This window comes from Sceloporus undulatus, chromosome 6, assembly GCF_019175285.1.
Source record: "Sceloporus undulatus isolate JIND9_A2432 ecotype Alabama chromosome 6, SceUnd_v1.1, whole genome shotgun sequence".
NCBI classification, from domain to species: domain Eukaryota; kingdom Metazoa; phylum Chordata; class Lepidosauria; order Squamata; family Phrynosomatidae; genus Sceloporus; species Sceloporus undulatus.
The window spans coordinates 474,171-489,090 of record NC_056527.1 but is presented as its reverse complement, the minus strand read 5'-3'; positions in this window follow the sequence as shown (position 1 = coordinate 489,090).

The following is a 14,920-nucleotide window of genomic DNA, read 5'->3' as shown; positions in this document are numbered from 1 at the left end:
GGATGCCGTAAGTGAAAAAGGTTTGAAGGCACACAACAACAACAACAACAATATGAAGAAATCAAGTTGATTTCCAGTGTCACATTTGTAACGCTCAGAGTGCGTCAGTTAAAGGGTGGTAAGAACTAAGAGAAAGCCAGGTGGGGTAGTGGCTTGAGCTCTGGACTACAGCTCTGTTCCCAATCCCCATTCAGCCATGAAACCCCTGTGTGCCCTTGGGAAAGCCACACTCTTCAGCCACACGCAGGAGCAGGTAGGACTGTCTCCCTACTACAGAGAGGTAGACCCCCCATCCTTCCTCTTTCCTCCCCATCCACTTACTAACAGAAACTGTAAACAACAGGGACCTGTAAAGGCAAATCGAAATTCACATCTTGCCAGCCCACCCATACATCCGTTTGGCTCTCATTGTTAGCAATGACACATAGAATGGGGAGGGGTGAGAGGTTGGCAAATGAAACTCCCACCAAAACAACATACCCTCCAACATTTCCCAGGTGAAGCACTGGCCACAACAGCCAGAACGTGTGGACAGATTCAGAGTTATGAATGAAAGAAGACACAAGCTCAGAAGAGGGTGCACGTTTGCTTTTATCGAAGCCCACTGCAGTGTGAATTTGTGCGCAAGTACTTTTGCACTTGGAAACTGAAGTCATCTGGGAGGGCGGCACATGCGGAGGAGAGAGAAACTGGGGTATGTTTCGTTTATTGTATGGGTTATAATTTTAGACTTGCCCAGTTGGCCGTTGGAGGTGTCATGCTGGGGCAGTTCTGGCATGGACCAGGATGGAGTTAAAGCAAAGGCAAGCCCCAGATTCCTGCCTTTTCCTCACTGTTTCCCAATGAAGTAGGCTTGGAGGCTGAAATTACATAAACACAGCAGGCATGGAACACTTTTGCTGGTGGAAGGTGTGCCTGCTGTGGCCATGGTTCATGGGTTTCTGAGACCAGGCGCTGGGACTCAGCATCATTACAGGAGAGATTTCTGTTCCTGCCCGGCCATTTTGGTTTTATTCCTTCTGAAACACTCTTTCAGCATTTCAGGAAGGTCTGTGTCCTTTCTGCAATGAACCTTCCCCCTTGCCGCTGCCCCCTAAGGTAAATATATACGGTTAATTCCAGAAGAAAATCAGCATATGTGTTAGAGACGATATCAACTGCATATATGATGAAAATCTATGTAACACTCTTAAACACATGGCATTTGGCAGTCCTGATAAGAAATCTGTACTTAGCACCAAAATATGGAGAAACAGAATGGCTCCCAGTTGGCAAGGCTGCTGCAAACCATCACCCTGTTTGTTCAATTGATATCCTACGAAGAGCAGGCTTACACTCAGGAGGAGGAGTGAAGGTAGGAGGAAGGGACGCCAGCCATCTAAGATATGTGGATGACACCAGATCACAGACTTGGAACATTTATTATGGAAGGTTAAAGAAGAGAGGGCAAAGGCAGGTTTCAATCAAGAAAACACAAATATGGAGGAGCTACATAAATTCATCCTAGATAATGAGAAAATCAAAGTAATTAAAGAGTTAGTTCCCATACCTGTGGACTTATGGACATTACAGACTCGTTTTTAAAATCTGGAGCGTATCTGTTGCTTGCAACATTCACTATTTTACAACAGGTGAACACAATCTCTAGTAGAGCTTCAGTACTGAGGACTGGAAACCCCCCCCATTTATTATTATTATTATTATTATTATTATTATTATTATTATTATTAACTTTTATTTATAAAGCGCTGTAAATTTACACAGCGCTGTACATACAATCTTTTAGTCAGATGGTTCCCTGCCCTCAGGCTTACAATCTAAGAAGACATGACACGAAAGGAGAAGGGAAAGGTGGTGGGGAAGGGGATGTGGGCCAGCAGTTCTTCTCCACCTCCGAGGCCTGGACCGAGGCAGATGGACTGGAGGAAGGGCTTGGCTTCTTAATGGATGGTTAAAAGGAGGCTTCCTGGGTGAGAGAGGGGCTCACCTCTGGGAATGCTTCTCTAAACAACATAGTCTTTAATTCAGTTTTGAAACTGGGTAGAGAAGTGATGAGGTGTGCATGTGGGGGAAGAAGGTTCTGGGAGTAAGGGGCAGCAAGCAAGAAGGGACGGATTCGGGAGGGGGCAGTGGTAGTCCTAGACTGTGACAGGAGACACTGACTACCAGAGCGGAGGGTGCGAGTAGGAATGTAAGGAGAAAGAAGGTCAGATAAGTAAGGAGGGGGATAATACATGGAGGGCTTTGAAAGTCAATAACAAAAGCTTGTACCGGATGCGGAAGGGGAAGGGGAGCCAATGAAGGGAGGAGAAAAGAGGAGAAACATGGTCAAAGCGGTGAGCGGATGGGACAATACGGGCAGCTGAATACTGGACAGAGATTAAAGGATGGAGGTGTGAAAGAGGAAGCCCTGTCAGAAGGAGGTTACAATAATCTAGTCGCGAAACCACGAGGGCATGGACCAGAGTCTTGGCAGTAGAGGCTGAGAGGAATGGACGGATCTTGGCAATGTTGTGGAGAAAGAATCTACAGGTCTTGGCGGTGGCCTGGATCTGGGTAATAAATGACAGAGAAGAGTCAAAAATGAAGCCAAGACTGCGGGCTTGATGAACCAGTTGAACAGAAGTGTCGTCGACAGAAACAGAAAAGGAATAATGAAGGGTGGGTTTAGGTGGAAAGAAGAGAAGCTCAGTCTTAGACATGTTGAGCTTCAAGCGCCAAAGCCGCATCCACTGAGAGATGGCAGTAAGACAAGAAGAAACTTGCTGTTCAAGCCTTGGAGAAAGGTCAGGGGTGGAGAGATACAGCTGAGTGTCGTCAGCGTACAAATGATAGGAGAAACCAAAAGAACTGATGAGTTTACCTAGAGACAGTGTGTATAGAGAGAACAGAAGGGGACCCAAGACAGAGCCCTGGGGGACTCCAACAGATAGGGGAACAGAGGATGAAGTCTGACCACCCGTGACCACTGCAAAAGATCTGTCTGACAAGTAAGATTTAAACCAGTCGAGAGCAGAGCCGGAGAACCCAAGGTCAGAAAGTAAATCAACCAGGAGACAGTGATCCACAGTGTCAAAGGCCACAGACAAATCAAGAAGAATGAGAATAGAGTAGAGCTTTATGGATTCCCCAAATGTCTTTGGTATGGTAAACACGAAAATTAAAAGATAGACATACTGTGCAAATACTTAGGAAGTCCTTGGCATTGGTGTCTTCATCTGGGGAACTTTATGTTTTTAATATCTGATTTCATGTTCAAAATAACAATTACAAAGTAGAAAAAGACTATGGCAAGCGAAGGGAAGGGGTCTCATAGCTCTCCTCACATGTGCCTTTCTCTGGGAGAAGCAAAACAGAAGCCATTGTGGACAGACAGCCAGAGCTCCAGATTGTGAGGACTGCCGGCCGATGTGTTATCTGCAGATGAGGGGAGGGTCTCCATCTTGGAACCCCCTCCTCTGCCCCATTAACCTTGGCACAGCCTGACCGGTGGCCTGTTGTTCCCAGAGTGTTGCAGACAGGAAACCACACCTCTGCTTTTTGCGTTGGTTTCCTTCCCAGGCCTTGGGAGGGACCACTTGAAGTGCGGAAAGGCACACACAAGGAAAGAGGGAGGGAAGGGAGCCCCAGGAACACAATCGCCAGCCGAAATACAAGTGGCGCTTGGGGAGCAGGAGGAAAGCCAGCCTGTCAAGGGAGGTGGACAATGACCGCCCCTCCAGGGGCCTAGCACTGCCACCGCTGCTTAGCAGCTGGGTCCAGGTGCCAAATGAGCAAGCCATGCCTGCTGCCATGACCACCTCCAGACTGCTTTGCCGCCTGCTCCGGCTTTCCTTCCCACTGGAAACAGAGCGTGGCCTGTTTTCTTACTGCACACACCAGCTGTGGATTGTGTCAACTGGATTTGTGCCCATTACTGCTGCCAACTCAAAGAAGACTGAATGCCTCTTTCGTTGCTTTGAGAAGTAAACCTTGGGGGGCTCCATCCCCATGAGCTGGGAGCCCCACTGCCCTAGAGAACTGTTAACATGCTTCAGACAATTCTCTTCCTATTTAGGCTGGCGAGAGTGGACAATAACCTCATAGGAAGAGCCCCGAGGCCAAATCAGACCAAAGGCCTTTCTCATTCAGCACGGTGTTCCCACAACAGCCGGTCAGATGCTGGCTGGTCACAAACGGGACATGAGTTCAACAGCAGCCTCCCATGCACACTCTATGGCAAATGATATGAATAGGTACTATGTTACTGGAGGAAGCATATAGATTCATCACGATTAGTAGCCACACTCTCCGATGGTAGCTTATCCTCTGTAAAAACGTATGTGCTTCCAAACGGTGTAGGACTATTATAACTCCTACCTTCCCTTACCATTTGCTTGGCTGGCTAGAGCTGATGGGAGCTGGAGTCCATCAACGTCTGGGGGATTACAGCGTTGAAGATCTACATAAGATCTAGTCACTAACAGCTGAAAAACTGAACAGACAATAGCCTGAATTCTACTGTTAGTCCCAAGCAGAGTAGGCCCACTGAATCAACTGCTGAATGGAGAGACAAAATCTAATACAGTAGTAAGCTGCTCTGGAGCCTTTGTGGCCGAAGAGCGGGGTAGAAATACTCTAAATCAATACACAGAAAACAAGAGAAAGAAGGCCAGTCTGCCAGCCAGAGAGCTTTGGGGACCCAGCAGCAACAGCCCTTCCCAATCCCAGCCTTGCTTCCGCCTCCTTGCAGAAGAGGATGGCTTTTCTACTGTCATCTGAGGACAGCGGCCTTTTCTGAACATTTGTTGATAGGAGTTCTTTCCTCCACCATTTATATTTTCAATGTTTCTAAGCTCATGGTGGTTGGAACTTGGGACGCACCTGCACTGCAGAAACAATCCAGTTTGACTCCACTTTAATGGCCATGGTTCAGTACTAGGGAATTCTAGGAACTGTAGCTTGTTGTGGTACCAGAGCTCTCTGACAACAATTCTTGAGAAACAGGGAACAGTGTCCTACACTCCTGTGTAAATTTTAGGCGCTCATATTTTTAGGTACAGCATTTAAGTGTTGGACTAGGACTCTGGAGACGAGGGTTCAAATCCCCTTTGCTCAGCCATGAAAACCCACTGGGTGACCTTAGGCAAGTCACCTTCTCTCAGCCTCAGAGGAAGGCAAAGGCAGAGCCCTCCTGAACAAACCTCACCAAGGAAAGCCTGCAATAGCTTTGCCATTAGTTGCCATTAGTCAGAAAGGTCTTGAAGGAACACAAAAGCAACAACAAATGCAAATTTTCAGGTGGCTAAAGGATAAAGCTACACTTGTCCCTTCATATTCACAAGGTTAGGGGCACAATACCCCCGTGAATAAGGAAAAAACACAAATGACAAAAGCACCACGTTTTTACCTGAGGACACCTCTCTAGGACTCTCTAGGTCCTCCAGGGCAACACTGTGGCCAACGTCCGAAAGACACTGACCAAAGGACTGCGCTGGAGGGGCTACAAAGGCCTAGTTGAGTCTTCTCTCTAGGAACCGCTAGGTCCTCCAGGGCAACACTGTGGCCAACGTCCGAAAGACACTGACCATAGGACTGCGCTGGAGGAGCTACAAAGCCTAGTTGAGTCTTCTCTCTAGGAACCTCTAGTCCTCCAGGGCACACTGTGGCCAACGTCCGAAAAGCAACTGACCATGGACTGCGCGGAGGAGCTACAAAGGCTAGTTGAGTCTTCTCTCTAGGAACTTCTAGGTCCTCCAGGCAACACTGTGTGGCCAACGTCCGAAGACATGACCAGGACTGCGCTGGAGGAGCTACAAGGCCTAGTTGAGTTTCTCTCTAGGAACCTCTAGGTCCTCCAGGGCAACACGTGGCCAACGTCCGAAAGACACTGACCATAGGACTGCGCTGGAGGAGCTACAAAGGCCTAGTTGGTCTTCTCTCTAGGAACCTCTAGGTCCTCCAGGGCAAACTCTGTGGCCAACGTCCGAAAGACACTGACCATAGGACTGCGCTGGAGGAGCTACAAAGGCCTAGTTGAGTCTTCTCTCTAGGAACCTCTAGGTCCTCCAGGGCAACACTGTGGCCAACGTCCGAAAGACACTGACCTGGACTGCGCGGGAGCGTACAAAGGCCTAGTTGAGTCTCTTCTCTCAGGAACCTCTAGGTCCTCCGGGCAACACTGTGGCCAACGTCCGAAAGCACTGCACCAAGGACTGCGCTGGAGGAGCTACAAAGGCCTAGTTGAGTCCTCTTCTCGGAACCTCTGCTAGGTCCTCCAGGGCAACTCTGTGGCCAACGTCCGAAAGACACTGACCAGGACTGCGCTGGGAGGAGCTAACAAAGGCCTAGTTGGTCTTCTCTCTAGGAACCTCTGGTCCTCCAGGGCAACACTGTGGCCAACGTCCGAAAGACGACTGACCACAGGACTGCGCTGGAGGAGCTACAAGGCCGTGTTGAGTCTTCTCTCTGAACCTCTAGGTCCTCCCAGGGCAACTGTGGCCCACGTCCGAAGACACTGCCATAGGAACTGCGCTGGAGAGCGTACAAAGGCTGTGGTCTTCTCTCTGGACCTCTAGGTCCTCCAGGGCACACTGTGGCCACACAGTCCCTGAACCATTGGCTGCGCTGGAGGAGCTACAAGGCCATGTTGAGTCTTCTCTCTAGGAACCTCTAGGTCCTCCAGGGACACACTGTGGCCAACGTCCGAAAGACAGTCGACCAAAGGAGCGCTGGAGGAGCTACAAAGGCCTAGTTGAGTCTTCTCTCTCAGGAACCTCTAGGTCCTCCAGGGCAACTCGTGGGCGGGAATGATGCTGGGGAGCTACAGGCCTCTTCTCTCTGACCTCTAGGTCCCCCGGGCGTGTGCACCAAGTGGCAACTCCGAAAGACACTGACCATAGGACTGCGCTGGAGGAGCTACAAGGCCTAGTTTGAGTCTTCTCTCTAGGAACCTCTAGGTCCTCCAGGGCAACTCTGTGGCCAACGTCCGAAAGACACTGGACCATAGGACTGCGCTGGAGGAGCTACAAAGGCCTAGTGAGTCTTCTCTCTAGGAACCTCTAGGTCCTCCAGGGCAACTCTGTGGCCAACGTCCGAAAGACTGAACCATAGGACTGTCGCTGGAGGAGACTACAAAGGCCTAGTTTGAGTCTTTCTCTCTAGGAACCTCTAGGTCCTCCAGGGCAACTCTGTGGCCAACGTCCGAAAGACAACTGACCATAGGACTGCGCTGGAGGAGCTACAAAGGCCTAGTTGAGTCTTCTCTCTAGGAACCTCTAGGTCCTCCAGGGCAACACTGTGGCCAACGTCCGAAGACACTGACCAAAGGACTGCGCTGGAGGAGCTACAAAGGCTAGTTGAGTCTTCTCTCTGAACCTCTAGGTCTCCAGGGCAACCTGTGGCCAACTCCGAAAGACACTGACCAAGGACTGCGCTGGAGGACTACAAAGGCTAGTTGGTCTTCTTCTAGGAACCTCTAGGTCCTCCAGGGCAACACTGTGGCCCACGTCCGAAAGACACTGACCATAGGACTGCGCTGGAGGAGCTACAAGGCCTCAGTTGGTCTTCTCTCTAGGAACCTCTAGGTCTCCAGGGCAACACTGTGGCCAACGTCCGAAAGCACTGACCATAGGACTGTGCGCTGGAGGAGCTACAAAGGCCTAGTTGAGTCTTCTCTCTAGAACCTCTAGGTCCTCCAGGGCAACTGTGGCCAACGTCCGAAGACACTGACCATAGGACTGCGCTGGGGAGCTACAAAGGCCTAGTTGAGTCTTCTCTCTAGGAACCTCTAGGTCCTCCGGGCAACATGTGGCCAACGTCCGAAAGAACACTGACCATAGGACTGCGCTGGAGGGCTACAAAGGCCTAGTTGAGTCTTCTCTCTAGGAACTCTAGGTCCTCCAGGGCACACTGTGGCCAACGTCCGAAAGACACTGACCAAGGACTGTGCGCTGGAGGAGCTACAAAGGCCTAGTTGAGTCTTCTCTCTAGGAACCTCTAGGTCCTCCAGGGCAACACTGTGGCCAACGTCCGAAAGACACTGACCAAAGGACTGCCGTGGAGGAGCTACAAAGGCCTAGTTTGAGTCTTCTCTAGGAACCTCTAGGTCCTCCAGGGCAAACCTGTGGCCAACGTCCGAAAGACACTGACCATAGGACTGCGCTGGAGAGCGTACAAGGCTAGTTGAGTCTTCTCTCTAGGAAACCTCTAGGTCTCCAGGGCAACTCTGTGGCCAACGTCCGAAAGACACTGACCAGGACTGCGCTGGAGGAGCTACAAAGGCCTAGTTGAGTCTTCTCTCTAGGAACCTCTAGGTCCTCCAGGGCAACACTGTGGCCAACGTCCGAAAGACACTGACCATAGACTGCGCTGGAGGAGCTACAAAGGCCTAGTTGAGTCTTCTCTCTAGGACCTCTAGGTCCTCCAGGGCACTCTGTGGCCAACGTCCGAAAGACACTGACCATAGGACTGCGCTGGAGGAGCTACAAAGGCCTAGTTGAGTCTTCTCTCTAGGAACCTCTAGGTCCTCCAGGGCAACACTGTGGCCAACGTCCGAAAGACACTGACCAAGGACTGCGCTGGAGGAGCTACAAAGGCCTAGTTGAGTCTTCTCTCTAGGAACCTCTAGGTCCTCCAGGGCAACTCTGTGGCAACGTCCGAAAGACACTGACCATAGGACTGCGCTGGAGGAGGCTACAAAGGCCTAGTTGAGTCTTCTCTCTAGGAAACTCTAGGTCCTCCAGGGCAACACTGTGGCCAAAGTCCGAAAGACACTGACCATAGGACTGCGCTGGAGGAGCTACAAAGGCCTAGTTGAGTCTTCTCTCTAGGAACCTCTAGGTCCTCCAGGGCAACCTGTGGCCAACGTCCGAAAGACACTGACCATCTGACTGCCGGGGAGCTACACAAAGGCCTAGTTGAGTCTTCTCTCTAGGAACCTCTAGGTCCTCCAGGGCACACACTGTGGCCAACGTCCGAAAGACACTGACCATAGGACTGCGCGTGGAGGAGCTACAAGGCCTAGTTGAGTCTTCTCTCTAGGGAACCTCTAGGTCCTCCAGGGCAACCTGTGGGCCAACAGTCCGAAAGACACTGAACATAGGACTGTGCGTGGAGGAGCTACAAGGCCTAGTTGTCTTCTCTCTAGGAACCTCTGGTCCTCAGGGCAACTCTGTGGCCAACGTCGGAAAAGACACTGACCATAGACTGCGCTGGGGCGCTACGGCCTAGTTGAGTCTTCTCTCTAGGAACCTCTAGGTCCTCCAGGGCAACACTGTGGCCAACGTCCGAAAGACACTGACCATAGGACTGCGCTGGAGGAGCTACAAAGGCCTAGTTGAGTCTTCTCTCTAGGAACCTCTAGGTCTTTCAGTGCAACTTTTAGTTAAAGTTGACCATAGAGTTGCACTGGAGGACCTAGAGATTCCTGGAGAGAACATATTAATGAAATCTGTGAATAATAATATCCGCAAATATGAGTGCCACAGCAACATCCCATGGAATCCTGGGATTTGTAGTGAGAGGGCACTAGAGCTCTCCGGAAGAGAACCCCAGACTTCTGTTAGGGTTGTGGGGCCATGATGGCAGTTAAAGCGTGATCAAAGGGATCCTTCACGCTAGGCAATTACAGTGCCATGGAACCGCTTTGGCTGCCATGGCCACATCCTATGGAATCCTGGGATTTGCAGTTTACGGAGGGGCACTTAGGTGTCTCAGCTGTAATGCTTCCCCCAAACTCCAAACCCTTTCGTTCCCACCTGATGCTGCCGCGACATTTAAGTTGGAACGGCAACCCTGCAATTGCACCCAGGGCCCAAAGTCCTACAGCTGCGTCGGCCGGAAAGAGGCTAAAAAACAGGGCAAAAATCACCTTTTACCACTGAAACCCCCAATTAAGGCTGCATCCACATTGGAGGGATAACCCAGTTTGCACTGCTTTAACTGCCCTGGCTCAAGGCTATGGAATTTTGGGAGTTGGAGTTTGTTCTGGGCCCACAACAAACTCCTACTCCCAGAATTCCATAGCCTTGAGCCAGAAAAGAGTTAAGGCCAAAGCGGGTTATTTCTCCAGTGTGGATGCAGCCTAATGGAAGACTCAAAGGGTCCACTGAAATTTACAACCCTCAGTAGCTGACTGAACCAAAAAGCTTTTAAAGCAATGTAAATGCAACTGCCAAGCAAAACAGGCCTTTGAACAAGAAAGAAAGAAAGAGGCAGCCATATTTGTGAGGAGGAGGAGAATAAACCGTCCTCCAAACAAGTGGGAAAACTGCAAAAGCCATCAAAAGAAGGGAGGGAAGAGGAGGAGGAGTGTGGCTTGCTTCTCCTGGCTCTGTGTCTCCACTTACTCACACAGCCTCCCTTTTGGGCCAGGCTAAAAGGACAGAAAGGGGCGCCCAGAGAAAGCTAACAATAGTCTGCAAGGGAGCCTCCAATCTCTCTCTCTCCACAAAATGGCCGCCAAGCCTGAGGCAACTCCCAGACAAAATGGCCGCCGGTTTGCAGCTCCCTCTGTCCTGAGGCTGCCCAGAGGGGAATGCGGGGTGCTGATTGGCTGTGGGCACCTGTCTTCCCGCCCCCTCTCTTCCTCTCCTCCAATGAACAGGCGATGCTTGGGGGGAGCGAGATTCTCTGACCATATATGGCGCTGTGGCAGTTACAGCCAGGCCTCAGCCCTCTTTTCTCAGGCTGCTAATTCATGCCACACTGGGGAGATAATCCAGTTTGACCCCGCTTTAACTGCCATGGCTCCATCCTGTGGGACCCTGGGGTTTGGTTTTCTTGTTGTCAGCTCTCTGAGAGAGAAGGCTAAACCTCTCACAAAACTACAAGTCCCAGAATAGCACAGCATTGCGCCATGGCAGTTAAAGCAAGAGTCAAACTGGGATGCCCTTGTTATTGCTGAAGAGCTAAACAATTATACAGTGGACCCTTGTTATCCGCTGGGGTTTGGTTCCAAGATCCCCGTGTATAACAAAATCCATGTATGCTGAAGTCCCATTAAATATAATGACGTAGCAAAATGGTGTCCCTTATACAAAATGGAAAATCAAGGTACATTTATACTTTTTTGGAACATCTTCAAACCGTGGATGTTTGAATCCGTGTATAAAAACTCCGCGTATAAGAAGGGCTGACTGTAGTTCCACTTTAACTGCCCCAAACCCTCCAGAGTTTCAGAGAGGAAAGCCAGCACACTCTGAGCATGATTAGGATGGCAGAAGTCATTGATGGGGAAGAATTAGTTTATTTATTGTATTTGATGTTTATCCCAAGGCGGCTAACAACATTTATAAAACACATGATTAAAACAACAGTTAAAACCATACAGTTGCGCAGGAGGGGCTCTTCATTTTGACCTAACGGCGAGGGGCAGGACTGGGCTGCGGTCACCTTCTGGCCTCTTCCCTTCTCAGACTTAAAAGAGTTGTTGCTCTTGTTATTGTGTGCCTTTGAGTCATTTCTGAATTATGGCCACCCTGTCACAAGGTTTTCTTGGCAAGATTTGTTCGGTGGGGTGCCATTCTTTGAGGCTGAGAGTGTGTGACTTGCCCAGGGTCACCTAAAGCATTTCCAAGGCCAAGCAAAGGGGGTTCGAACTCTGGTCTCCAGAGCCATAGTCCAACGCTCAAACCACTTGTACAGAGAGAGGTACTTTGAATTCTGAGCCAGAGAGCTCTAGTGTTTCCAAAAATGACTCCCCACCGGATTCCATAAGATGCTGCCATGGCAGTCTAGCCATGTCTTTTCTCATAGGGATTCATGGTTTCCAGACCCTTTGCCGTCTTGGTTCGTCTCCTCTGGATGTTGAGAAAATGGAGCGCGTCCGAAGGAGCCAGGAGGGCGACCAAAATGGCAGAGGTCTAGAAACCATGAAGCCCTGTGAGAAAAGACTTAGGGAGCTGAGTAAGTTTAGCCTGGAGAAGAGATGTTTAAGAGATGATATGAGAGCCCTATTTAAGTATTTGGAGGAGTATCATATTGAGGATGGAGGAAGCTTGTTTTCTGCTGCTCCAGAGAATAGGACACAATGGAGCATTGGATGCAAGCTCCAAGAAAAGAGATTCCACCTCAACATTAGGAGGAACATAAGGACTATTTGATAGTAGAAGACGCTCCCTTGGATATTTTGGTGGAGTCTTCTTCTTTGGAGGTCTTTAAAGAGAGGCTGGATGGCCATATGTTGGGGATGCTTTGATTGTGAGTTCCTGCATGGCAGAATAGGGTTGGACTAAATCAGGGCCCTTGGAGTCTCTTTCAACTCTAGGATTCTACACAGTGAAAGGAAACCCACCTCTCTGGGTTTCTCCTTTGCTGGAAGCTTTTGAAGTGGTTGGATGCTCATCACTAACTGGAGGGTCAGGGAGAGATAGCTGTGGATTATCCCTGTACTGGCAGGGGATTGTACTTCATGATCTTTGGATGCCCCTTTCATTTGACAGTTCTGTGACCCTAAGTCTTAAATACAAATGCAATGCTTCTCCCAACAAGCTGGGGACAAGAGAAGCCCAGGCCACCTTTCCTGTTGCCTGCTCAGCCTTCTACAAGGATGGATGGACGGATGGGCAGCATCTTCCCCTGTCCAGCCTTGCCTTCCTGGGGTTTCTCAACCCATACAGGGGACGTTGGCTGAATAGCCCTTCAAAAGGTGGACCAACCATCCTGGGCCAAGCAGGGGTCAAGCTCCCTTGCGGACACTTTCTATTTGGCTCATCATTTCCGTCTCAGGCGGGCAGCTGGTGAAGTGTGAAAGGGCTCTCCTTCTCAGCTGAACGCCCCTGCGATGTGTGTTTGCCATTCTGTATCTTGAACACCAAATGCATCTGGCTGGAGAAATGCCTCCTGGCTGACCCTTGCCCTTTGCCCACCTGTCTGCCAGCCAGCAAAGCATCCTCCTCTGGCCCATTGTCCTCTTACCTGCCAGCCTCCCTCCTCCCTTGGTAGGTGAGCGGCTGGCTCCTCTGGGTACCTGCTGCCTGGCACCTGGGCCAAGCCCTGATTAGCATCCTGGAAGCAAACCAGCAAGCTGAGCAGACACCTTCTCATCCAGGAAAAGAGGTGAACAAAGAAAGTCTAAAAGGGGTGCAACCGCCTCCTGATTATGCTGCGGTCTTGCAAGCCAAACCCAATTACTGCAGAGCAAGTTAACTGGATCACAAAAGAGACACAAAAGGAGAGGACTCTGACATTCTAGGGAATGCTAGGGTTGTTGCCAGCTTTTTGACAGGCTGCTGTAGCTGTTCCTTGGTAGCAGCCTGGAGGGCAAACAATGGCCACCGAAGAGGTCAGTCTCTATCCCTGTTCCTTTACAAACCAAGCTGCTCTTCAAGCCACAAGAGCAGGGTTGGCCAGTCTTTTCCTGGTCAGTTGGCCACCCTCTACTGCTGGGAATCCAGGAGACAGTGTGGCGCAATGGTCAGAGTGTCAGGAGGGGATGCCCACCCAGTAATGAAAGCCCAGGAAGTGACTTTGGACAAAGTCTTTGTCTCTTTCTGTCACACACATGTACCCAGGTTGCCCTACCTCACAGGACTGTTGCGAGGACAAGGCAGGGAGGACCATGTTCCAGTAAAGCAGAGGAGGGCAAAACCAGGGGCCTTCCAGATGTTCTAGGGTTGCAGCTCCCAGCATTCCTCTCCAGCATTAGTCTGCAGTTCTCCCTCCTCTAGAGAGCCACTCGATTCCCATCCCTTCAGTAAAATGAGAGGACTGGTTCAGTCCAGCTTTCTCCTCTATCTGCTTTGGATGGACACAGTGCCTCCTCTTGGATCCTGGCCACAACATCACCAGCCTGAGAGGACATTGGCCTTTCTGCTCTCCGGCCCAGCCACCTTTGCTGCTGGAAAATCTGGGGCATTGTGGTTGCGGGGAGGACTGTTTGCGTTTCATTGGCTTTTCTTTCTGGAAGTGCAGAAGGCGAGGAAGGTGACACATCCGCTGCCCTGACAGCAGCCTTCTTTGCTGCAAGAGGAGGCTCTGAAAAAAGGAGCGCCTGGGCTGGAGGAGAGCCCATCATCCTCGCCTACATGCAAGGAGAGCCCAGGTGGGTGGCCCAGGAGGGGGCCAGAGGCTATGCCTAACAACAGAGACAGAAGGTTAAAAGGTGATATGATAGCCCTGTTTAAATATTTGAAGGGATATCATATTGAGGAGGGAGCAAGCTTGTTTTCTGCTGCTCCAGAGAACAGGACCCAATGGAGCAATGGATGCAAGCTCCAGGAAAAGAGATTCCAGCTCAACATTAGGAAGACCATCCTGAGAGTCAGGGCTGTTCAACAGAGGAACCCACTCCTTCCTCGGAGATTATAGTGGACTCTCCTTCTTTGGAGGCTGTCTTTAAGCAGAGGCTGGATGGCCATCTGTCAATGGGGATGCTTTGATTGTGATTTCCTGCATGGCAGAAGAAGGGGGTTGGACTGGATGGCTCTTGGGGTCTCTTCCAACTCTGTGATTCTATGATTCTAAAACCCATACAGATTTAAAACACACAAAAGCAGCAGTGGAGATGTACAAACGCTATTTTGAAAAGCAATTTAAACCACCTAAACCATTTAAAAATTGGTTAAGAGACAGGAAACTAGCAAAAATCACAAGAGAACACGCCACGAAAACCCCATTGCAGCCAATTATCAAAAAGCCTGTCATAAGGAAAGTGTAAATAATGGAGCCCTGGAGGAAAGGGGGCAGCCGTCCTGCCAGCCCCCCATGGAGGATTGCCCACCCTGCAAAGGGTGCCTGGGCCCCATCCTGCCCTTCGCTGTCTACATAGAACCACTCTATTATTAATGACAGTTACACACAGTATGCGATTAAAACATTTTAAAAACCGTAAGTGTAACAAATGGGGAAAATCTATAAGGCATCCACTTTTGAAGTCAGCATTCACATCCTGAGATTCCTCCCTGTCGTGTGACGAAGAGCAGGCAGGCCCTGATACCTG